The 10,341-nt window shown below is 39.2% G+C and overlaps 1 protein-coding gene and 1 long non-coding RNA gene across 2 annotated transcripts in view; both read right to left on the minus strand.

Annotated features, from left to right (window-relative positions):
- Positions 1-5,646, minus strand: part of LOC120293304 (heavy metal-associated isoprenylated plant protein 47-like) — a 28,012-nt gene extending 22,366 nt beyond the window's left edge. Inside the window, exon 1 of the mRNA XM_039312393.1 lies at positions 5,571-5,646. The gene's annotated coding sequence lies outside the window, so the exon portion shown is untranslated. The remainder of the gene's footprint in view (positions 1-5,570) is intronic.
- Positions 5,647-8,715: 3,069 nt separating this feature from the next.
- On the minus strand, positions 8,716-9,446 carry LOC120293307. The gene is made up of 3 exons (XR_005551062.1): positions 9,379-9,446; positions 9,220-9,298; positions 8,716-9,056 (listed from the first exon to the last, which is right to left on the minus strand). It is a non-coding gene; the product is annotated as an uncharacterized LOC120293307 (long non-coding RNA).
- Between the last annotated feature and the right edge of the window lie 895 nt (positions 9,447-10,341).

Here is a 10,341-nt window from a genome sequence, read left to right on the forward strand (position 1 = left end):
ATATTTGTGAGAGACCTTGAGGAGGTGTGGTAGAACATCTACACTTTGTGGAAACAAGGCAAAGCTGTGCTGTAACTTCTCTTTTGATCATAGTAAAATCCAGCCAGTGGGCTGTCAGTGCGGAAGAGTGGACGTAGGCTTGGAATAAGCCGAACCACTATAAATCCTGTGTTCAATTTTCTCTTCCTTACTCTCTATACCTCGATCGTATTTCAATTTGTTAAGAATTGCTTCTGTATTTGAGACAAATTGTTTGTGCGCCTATTCACCCCCCCTCTAGGTGTTTATACTAGCAATATCAAATTTCACTCCTCAAAATGGTTTGTAGACAATTCCACGAAGCTGAAATGAGCTTTCAAAAATAAGTTCTTTTTATTCCAACATTCATCGCAAATTCTAATCTCAAAGCCATAATATGAATGTGCTTTTGCTAAGACTCAACTTCTTGTCCAACTCCCAAGTTACGCAACTAATCCCTTTGGTGACGTATTTCTCTCACCTTGAGAGTGCATCAAACTCCACTTATTTCGGGCCTTCCGCTAACCCAGCAACTGCAATTTTTTGTGTTGTTTTCGATCCTGCTTGCCAATAACAGAGTAGCAATATCCAAGCATCGCCAGATCGTCTTGTTTGACTAACTTATGCCTCTATTCAATTAACACTTGGTGATCAACAATTTCACGCCAAAGAACAATTTTTGTTGCAGCTGGCAACTATTTCAACCTTGGCAAGAGTTTGCCTCATCAATTTCAAATTTAGGTTTGCCTCTCTTGCGTAAATTCAATTTTTCAAAGATCCCCCTTCCCCTTTGCAATGTCAATGGCTCCTTTCAATAATCCCTAGTCTAGAGACACCCACTCACACTCTTGCCATTCTCATTGACATAGCTCTTCTCCTCAATCGATACCCCCATCTTGAGATTGATCAGTAATCGTATCTGACATCATTAACTATAGAAATTGTTGTACTTCATTGCTCCATTGCCGCCATTGACAGGTTCTATTCGAGCTCTCAACCTCATTGACCGCTGCCCCTAATAGAAAATCCAACATCGTCATTGTCAAATGGAGGTCAATCCAAGCTTTAGGCTGAGCACAAGCGAGCCGAGATTTGATGCATCTTGAGGGCGAGGATTTTAGCATCTGAGAAGGTGGCCAGTAGCAAATAACTCCAATCCGAATTCTTGTCACTAGGACCAATTGCGTGATGACATGAAGCTCACGAGGTTGCTGGTAGGGGCCCTGATTATGGTGTTGAAGAAGGAGGCAATGTAGAGCGAAGGAGGAGGTGTGAGGAAGATGAAGAAAGAAAAAAAATTAAAGAAAAAGTGTTCTTGGACAAAACTACCCCAAGCTATAAATAAGATTAAAAGTTTGGGTCCTTATTTGAGACAAAATTAGCCACTTTGGGTCCTTATTTGATACAGTGTCCACCGAATCCTTTTTTGAGAAAATAAACCCATTTCAGGCCCTTATTTGAGATTTTCCCTTTAAATTATTTGTTGTACACATAGACATATAATGGGATGATCGATGAAATAAATAAATAAATAAAGAATTTCTAAAATAAAATCATATTTATATTCTTCAATGTGAAATTTTAAAAGATTAAACGTAATTAAATCACAACATTTATTAAATAACAAATGTTTTCTTTAAATGCCAATGAAATCTCATCGATTTGAATTGACAAAAAATTATTATCATTCATGAAGTGTTTTCAAAAAATATCAAGAAAAGGAAGAATTTGATGGTGATATGCACAACAGAAGTAAAAGGTTATGAAGATAAGTTTTTTTTTTTTATAACAAAATTGTCAATGTTAATTTCTAGATTCTACTTGACAATTAACTCATTAATTTGCTCAACAATGTAAAAAGAATTAGATTTCTGAGAAATTGTTTTTGTGGTAAAATTATATATAAAAAAGTTGGTAAAAGATTTCTGAGAAATTGTTCTTCTCAATAGAACTTTCTTTTTGGAAGTAAAATCTAAAAAGAAGAAAGAAAAAAAGAAAGAAAGCATAATACCTTTAATATGCACGAGATAGCCACATTAAACAAATACAAAACATATGAAATGTTTAATTATGACAACTAGATTCTAAATAAAAATAGAAAAAGAACAAAAAAGAAGGAAAGTAAATTTGGGTCTATCACTTTAAAATGCAATTGCATACGTTAAGGCAATTTTGCCTTTTTAGTGAAAAAAAGGGGTAAATTTAATTGTACAAGGGATTGAACTATGAAGCAAATGTACAAAAAGAAACAACACGACCGTTTGAGTAAAGTTAAGCCAAGACCTCGTATAAAAGGAAACAACCTAGTACATTTTTCTCTCTCGAATTACTTTCTCAATCTTGCAAGGTGGTCAACTTTTCATTTCAATTTTCCAAAAAATTTACGAAATCCATCATTTCCGCGCCCTTAAACAATAAAAAAGAAGCCACCACCACTCTTACTCGCCCCCACCCAACTCTCTCTCTCTCTCTCTCCCCCTCATTCTCTCTCTACAATGGAAGAAGAAGACCAGTACAAGGTTGCAGATCTAGTCAAAGAGCTCGTCCTCCGACCCGGTCCGACGCTTCCGACTCACTCCGTTTCCAGAGCATTCCGAAATATATAAAATCCAAAAAGACATGGAATGCGAGGTTTATGTGGTGCAGGGATAATGCATCACCATGTGCTTGAGCAGCGATCTGCAATGCATTGGTCCTGCACCAGTGCTTAGCTCGAGCTATTAGTGATGAAAGTGATAGCTTTCTTGGCGACTCGTTTATACGCCATGCAGATCACCCAAATGCTCCATTGCTTCAGGACCTCGACGCGTTACAGATCTTCGCTTTGGCGCTATTTCCACGAATGTGATCGTCACTCTCACGCCATTGCTACGAAGCTGCGATGTGGGATGTACGCCACGTGGAGTGGACTTCAGTCTTGGTCAATGCTTGGTTTTGGGCTGAAATTTATTTAAGGTAATCCCATTATTTTAACTTGAAATGCCTCTTCTTTTGATCATTATATCTCCTCTTCGGATAACTTAGGATTGCATGCAGGTTTGCATTGATGTGTCACATTCTTTAGCTGTCATTTCCATCGCTTTGATCCAAAATTTCGGTGCGCGTCGGGAGTTTTTGCATTTTCCATTTAATTAGTATTTAATAAGAAGGACTATGACATTCCTAGAACTGTCCAATACATGCTCTAAAGTCATGGAATTAGATTTAGAGATCTCAAGCTTGACTCCAATTAAAATTGGTCAAATTGTAGTTAATATATCAGATGCAAAATGCATTCTATGAGTCTATTATCAAAGTGCACTCAAGGTCAAAGTCAGAAGCATACGTAAGAGTAATGTATACATATTTTTCATGACTCATTCGTGACGGCCGCTGTTTATGTCAGCGATTTGTGGCAAAAAATGAAGCTGTATGAACTTGGAGATATTCGTACAGCTATATAGCTGCTTCCCTAAGGCAAATTCGTGTCTATTAATGCACAAAATCATTCAATTTGACGTTCTCTACATGATCGTCGTGTGCCCTTTTGATTTGGTCCGATTGAGAGCGTAAAGACTCGGCGAACTTCCGTTATTCGGCTGATTAATTTAAAGTTGACTTAAGAAAAAGTCTTCTTAGCGAAAGCTTCGCGTGCACCCACAAGACGCCCTTGGCAAAATGATATAGCTGGAGCATTTCATGGGGATGGGAACCTGTACTCAAATTACGACATCGTGTTTATTAAATCCAACCAAATTCAACTAATGTGGCCGTTGGACAAGGCCAAAATATGACGTAGATGATATATCCGGATGCCTACTTTGAACGTGGGTGAGAAAATTATTTTGTAGCTGGAAAACATTTAAATCAAAAAACTTCTTTACATCATTTGGGTTTTAAATCCTTGGTGAATGTCTAGTATATGAAGTTATTTTATGGATGATTATGTAGATCTGAAGCACTAATTAGGTTCCACACACTCGTAACACTTAGAAGTGAATATGATATGGGTTATCTTATTCTAGAGTCTGGTTCAAGAAAATCTGGAACCGGACAAATTGGGAATCATCCTGCCTTATATAACTCCCTATTTAAATTAGTTTGTAATTCTCAATTTATGTTAGTAATTAATAATTTTAAGTGCCAATCTATCTTGAGTGCGCATCCGAGACAGAAAGAGACCGTACAGAGAGAGAGAGAGAGAGAGGTGGGACAGGAGGAAGAAAAAGAAAGAGAAAGAGTGAAGTAAGAGCTAGGAGTTTGACTTTTAAATTTGTACGGTAAATTATATTTTGATTAAAAAGAGAAGGATGTGAGCTCAGGCTGTGCATGTAATCTAAATCAATTGCATATCTCTAGAGCCTCTTATGATTTTAAAGTTGTTAAACTTGTTAGAATTTTTCTCTAAGAAAAACTTGCTAATTGGTTCAAGATGAATTTTACCATGAAACCGATCTGATCAGTTCTATTCCAAGTAAAACCAATAGATTTAAGGCTCGACTCTAGAACTGAACTGAACCAAACCTGGTCAATTCCAAGGTTTTCAACTCATGAGCTTACTAGGTTGTCTAGAGAATCAGCCTTGAACCAGACTGGCCAGACAGGTTTTGACCAGTTTCCGAATTAAACAGACACATGTTACTCACCCTTATTTTCACTTTATAATTTTTGTGAGTTACTCTATGCCCGATAACAAGTAATTAATACATTTAGGACAGACAACAGGTAATCAATAATCAAACTATGTTACTCAATTATACAAAGCACGAGGGCAAACTACAAGCACATATGATTTTTAACAGCATACGTACATGAACAACAAAATATGTAATTGACAGTCCAAGAACAGATGTATCTGACTTCACTTTTTCTGCAGGAAGAATGAGAATTTGCATGGAAAGAAGTAATCATATCTGTGTGAACATCAAGGGCGATATGTGCGTAATAGAAAATCCTGAAATCTTCTGAACTCTATATGTCCTCGTTCTAAGCTTTAGGCTCCATCAATTAATTCTCAACGCTTATCAGCCTCGTCTTCCCAACCTTCTTCCTCAATGCTCCCACAATCTTCACAGCATCAACTCCTCTCCCTATCACGACCACTTCGTCCTGACGCTCCTCGTCGAACCCCACGAATTCCGCACCTACGAGCACAACGAGGAAAGGTCAGATCAATCCCAGTTCTTTTCATCAGGCACCACAAAATGCACCGAAAGACGGCTGATTCAGTTCGGTTTGTTTCCGTATTTTGGCAGTACTGAAAAGAGAAATTTTAGAAACTCGGACTAATTCACAAAACAACTGGCCGAAGGGCGAATGAGAATTGCGAAGTATATCAACATGCATCGTGTCTATCTACAAATAGAAACAAAGAGAAAGAGGTGTAGGGATAAGTAATCACCATCTACTTGAGTAGCGATCTGCAATGCTTTGGTCCTGCACTTCCAGCAATTCACCTCTACCTTCATCACGATCTTCATCTGGAAATGACGGGAAATAAAAGAGGACAAGACCACATTAGACACAGAATACAACAGAACAGATCTCACTGGAATAGCCAAGTATGCATAGACCTTCGCGCTGTCTCTCTCGCTGGGATTCTTCTGATCGAATTTGGCTTGTAAAGACACCTGCGAAAGCTTGGTTCGAGGAGTTATGAGCGACGAAAACGAAAGCTCTTCGGACCTGCTTATTTATACGCGAGCAGATCACGCAAATGCTCCATTGCTTCTAGACCTCGACGCGGACAGCTGTCTTCGTCGTTAAGGCTCTTCTTTTGTTTTCTTCCTCTTCTTCGAAAGAACAGTGTGAACGAGATCGTCACTATGACTCTACTGCAGCCGTAAGTAGATCGTCATTCCACTTCGCGCCATTGCTGCGAAGTTGCACGTAACGCTCGACGTGGCTGGCGGTACGCTACGTTGGTTGCAAAGGTTGACCCAAGATTTTTGGCGCGTGTAGGGGGTCTTTGCATGTGCCATTGATCTTAGTATTAATAAGAAGCATCTAGACTATCATAGAACGTGTCCGATACGTGTTCTAAAGCAATGAATTACATAAATTCTCTCTTGGATATTAAGATTAAGGGTGTGTTTGGCAACATGCTAAAGAGTAAAATTTATATTCTTTTGTTCCGGGGTAGATTTGGAACAGAAATCTATTTGGTAATATTTTTGTTCCCGGGAATTAGATTTGAAGTAGAATCGAGAAGTAAAAAAAAAAATTAATTTTTTATTCTCGGAAACAATTCCAGAATCAAGTCAATTCAATTTTGTTTTTCTTTTCTTCTTGTTCTTCTTCCTTCTCTCTCCTTCTTCCACTACCACTGCCGCTGTCATCCACCAACGTCAGTGACCAGTTGGGTGAGGCTCGGCGAGCTCCCCAAAGGCTCGCCTAGCCATCGGTGGCCTGGGCCTCTCTCGGCCATCGACGAGCCTCGCCTGGCTGGGCAAGGCATGGCTGAGCCATGGCTAGGCGAGGGTTGACCTTGCCCAAATCTAGCGAGGTCAAGCTCGCCTAGCCGCTGGCAGGGCTCTACCTCGTAGGGCCATCGTGAGGTTGGCATCACTCGGCCAAGGTGAGGTTGACCTTGCGGTGGCTAGGTGAGGTCAAGCCCCATTGGCGGCTAGGCATGCTCGGCCTTGCCAGATTTGGGTGAGGTTGCTAGCCCAACCAAGGTTCGTCGACGAGGTGTGGCCTCACCTGAAGGCCAGCAATGCTCGACAAGGTTGTTGGCCCTTGTCTAGCCGGTCTGGTCATCCCAAGGTTGGCGTGGCCAAAGTTTGAAGAAGAAGAAGGGAAAGAAAAAAAAAAAAAGGGAAAAATGATACAATTATTAATAAATTAAAAGCAAAAGATTTGGAGTAGAAATTTTGAGGACGATGTCAAACACAATTCTATTTTAGGAATAGAAATTTTAGACGGTTACCAAACGCCTTAAAATACTTGAAGTTATTCACGGGAGCAGAATAAAAAGGAATTATTTTTTTTATCATATTGTGCAAGCACATAACATCAGAATTAAAGGTCTCGAGCTTGATCCAAAAAATTGATACCCACATTTTAGTTAATATATCGGATAAAATATGTACATATAAGAATAATGTGTACCTATATTTCACAACTCGTTTATTACCATGTACGTACTAGCACAGAATCACACGCATATGCATGTAAAACAATCATAGAGATATGCACACAAAATGATAGATTTTGTTTCGTTCATTGTGGATGAATCTGATTGTATTTAGGAAAGAGATTTAAATTACAATTGGAATATATGAGTGATTGAGGAGATTATATGTGCTTCGTACATGAATTTACTTAAAATGAAATAGTAGATTTGTCTTTTTAAGGAGTACGAAAAATGAAACAAAAACTTATCGATTGGTCTCAGGTTGACCCTGGAACCGGACTGATCATAACTGAACCCACTGGATCGGTCCGGTCCTCAGTCTCAAGTTTAATAGGGTCGGTCCTCCGTCTCAAAAATTAAGGACCAATACTATGTGGGTCTGTCCTAGGGTTAGGGAGTGGACCGGTCCAATCTGGACCATGCTTACCCCTAGTTTGAACTCACTACAAAATCATCCAATTATTTTTTAATCATGTGGACCTACAATATTAAAATTTGTGATTTACCGGGGCTTATGCACTTGGAATACCTAAGAAGTTTTCATACTTAAACCTAATAGATCAAGAGTAACAGTGGATGGTCAAGTATTGCGGATCCACTCGTTTCAGGAAAATTATTTTGTAGCTAGAAAACATTCTCATTAAAAAACCTTTTCTGACAATCTGTGTTTTGAGCCCTTGGTCCAATGCCTAATAACTGAGGTTTTTTTTTTTTGATTATTATGATCTTAAGCACTGATTAGGTTCTATATGTTCTTGTCACTTAGGAGTGAGTATGATCCATATGGTCCTTTTATGGAGCTAGACTGGGGCTGGTCCCAGAAAATCTAGAATCAGGCACTGAATCGAGTACCTTAGAGCTGGGAACTCCTATTTATATTAACTTCTAATTCTCAATTTAAGTTAGCAAGTAGTGATTTTAAGTACCGATCTATCTTGGGTCCGCATTCGAGACGGCAAGAGACCGAACCGAGAGGGAAACCGGAGAAATGAGAGACTGAGAGCAAGAGAACAGAGAGAGATAGGAGAAGCGGAACGGGAGGAAACAGAAGAAAAGAAAGAGTGAAGCAAGAGCCATGAGTTTGAATTTTTAATCTGTATTATAAATTTTATTTTGATTAGAAAGAGATGGATGTGGGCTCAGATTGTGAACGTGATTTTGTTCAGTTGCATGTCTTTGGGGGCCTCTTATTTATTTATTTATTTATTCTAAGTTGTTAACTTGCTATAGCTTTCTAAGAAAAATTTGGTGATTTGGTTCAAGACTGGTTCTACCGTGAAACCGACCTTGTAGGTTCGGTTCCTAGTAGAACCGTTGGGTTTAAGGCTCAACCATGGAATTTAATTGAACCTCACTGATCCCCAGATTTTCAGCCGATGGAATTATTCGATTGTCCTGGAAACCAATCTTGAACCAAACCGGCAAGGCCAATTCTGATGGATTCCCGAATTGAACAGAGACCGTTGCTCACCCCTATTTTCACTTAATAACTTTTTGTGAGTCGATCTTTGATCGATAACAAGTAATTAATATGTATACGGCAGATTACAGGTAATCAATGAACAAACTCAGCGTAACTCAATTATTCAAAGTATAAGCATGCATGAATAACATAATATGTAATTGACAGTCCAAGAATTAAAGTATCTGGCTTCACTTTTTCTACGACAGGACGAAAGAGAATATGTATGGAAAGAAGAATCAAATCTATCTATGTGCTTAATAGAAAATTCTGAAATCTTCTAAACTCGATAGGCCCATCTCGATCTAGCTTTAGGCTTCCTCAATCAATCCTCAACGCTTAGTAGCCTCGTCGTCCCAACCTTCTTCCTCATTGCGCTCACAATCTCCACAGCATCAACTCCTCTCCCTATCACCACCACTTCATCTTGACGCTCTCCGTTGAACCCCACGAATTCCGTACCTGCAGATACAACGACGACCAACTTAATCCCAGTTATCTGCATCAAAAACACTGCAGAGTGCACCAAGAAACGACAAGGCCAGAGGCCGGATGAGAATTGTGAAATACATAGAGAAAACGCATCGTAATGCGAGGTTTATGCAGTGTAGGGACAATGAATCACCATGTGCTTGAGCAGCGATCTGCAATGCCTTGGTCCTGCACTTCCCGCATTTCATCTGGACCTGCATCACAATCTTCATCTGCAGATGTATGAAAACAGTACCATTTTAGTGAGACAAAACACACAAGAACACAGCTCCCCGCAAAAGCAAGCTCTGACCTTCGTACTGTCTCTCTTGTTGAGATTCTTCTGATCTGATTTGGCCGAGTGAAGACAGTCGCAAGAGCTTAGCTCGAGGATGAAAACGAAAGCTCTTGCGACCGCTTATTTATACGGGAGCAGATCACTGCCTGCCTGCTCCATTGCTTCAAGACCTCGACGCGTACAGCTCTTTGTCTTCTTCGTTAAGGCTTTTCGCATTATCTTTTGCAAGATAGTATGAACAAGATCTTCAATTTGATGCCATATTGGTTAGCTTCCATTGCTTTGACCCAGAAGTTTCGGTGCGGGAGGTGGGTTTTTGCATGTGCCATTTATTTAGTGTTATCGAAGGACCAAGACTTTCATGGAACGCGTCGAATACTGGTTCCAAAGTCATGAACTACATAAGTTCTCTCTTCGCCTACATGACATTCTGGCCTCCCTTTGCATTTTGCTTGCATCCCAAGATGATGGAATTGTAAGACTAAATCTAAATAAAATCTGACCATTCCGATTTATCATTCACGGATAAATTCATACAAAATTTGAGATCGATTTGTAGAAACGTAAAGATCAACATACCTTCAGCCATCGATAAAAATTTACAAATGCGGAAAATCCTAAGACCTTGGACGGATCCATGAAGCACGATCAATCTGCGAATATGGAAACACTAACATTCTGTCTCACTAGCCAATACCCACCAAACAAGATGGTGTGTTTTTTGTAGCGATGGGTTAGGACTAGACAACCTGACATTTCGTTCCATTTCTTACATTACCGACACCTTCCATCAATAATATTATGGTAACATATTAATAGGCAAATATCATGTAATAAACACGGGTAATAAAGTGAGCAATAAATTGGAATTAATTGGGAAATATAAAATTAGGACCATATTTAGAATAATAAAATATATTATAGCATCCTCTCACTTAATCCCAATATTCCATCAAATGAAATATTAACCCAAACCCA

Source organism: Eucalyptus grandis, chromosome 5, assembly GCF_016545825.1.
Source record: "Eucalyptus grandis isolate ANBG69807.140 chromosome 5, ASM1654582v1, whole genome shotgun sequence".
Taxonomy (NCBI): Eukaryota; Viridiplantae; Streptophyta; class Magnoliopsida; order Myrtales; family Myrtaceae; genus Eucalyptus; species Eucalyptus grandis.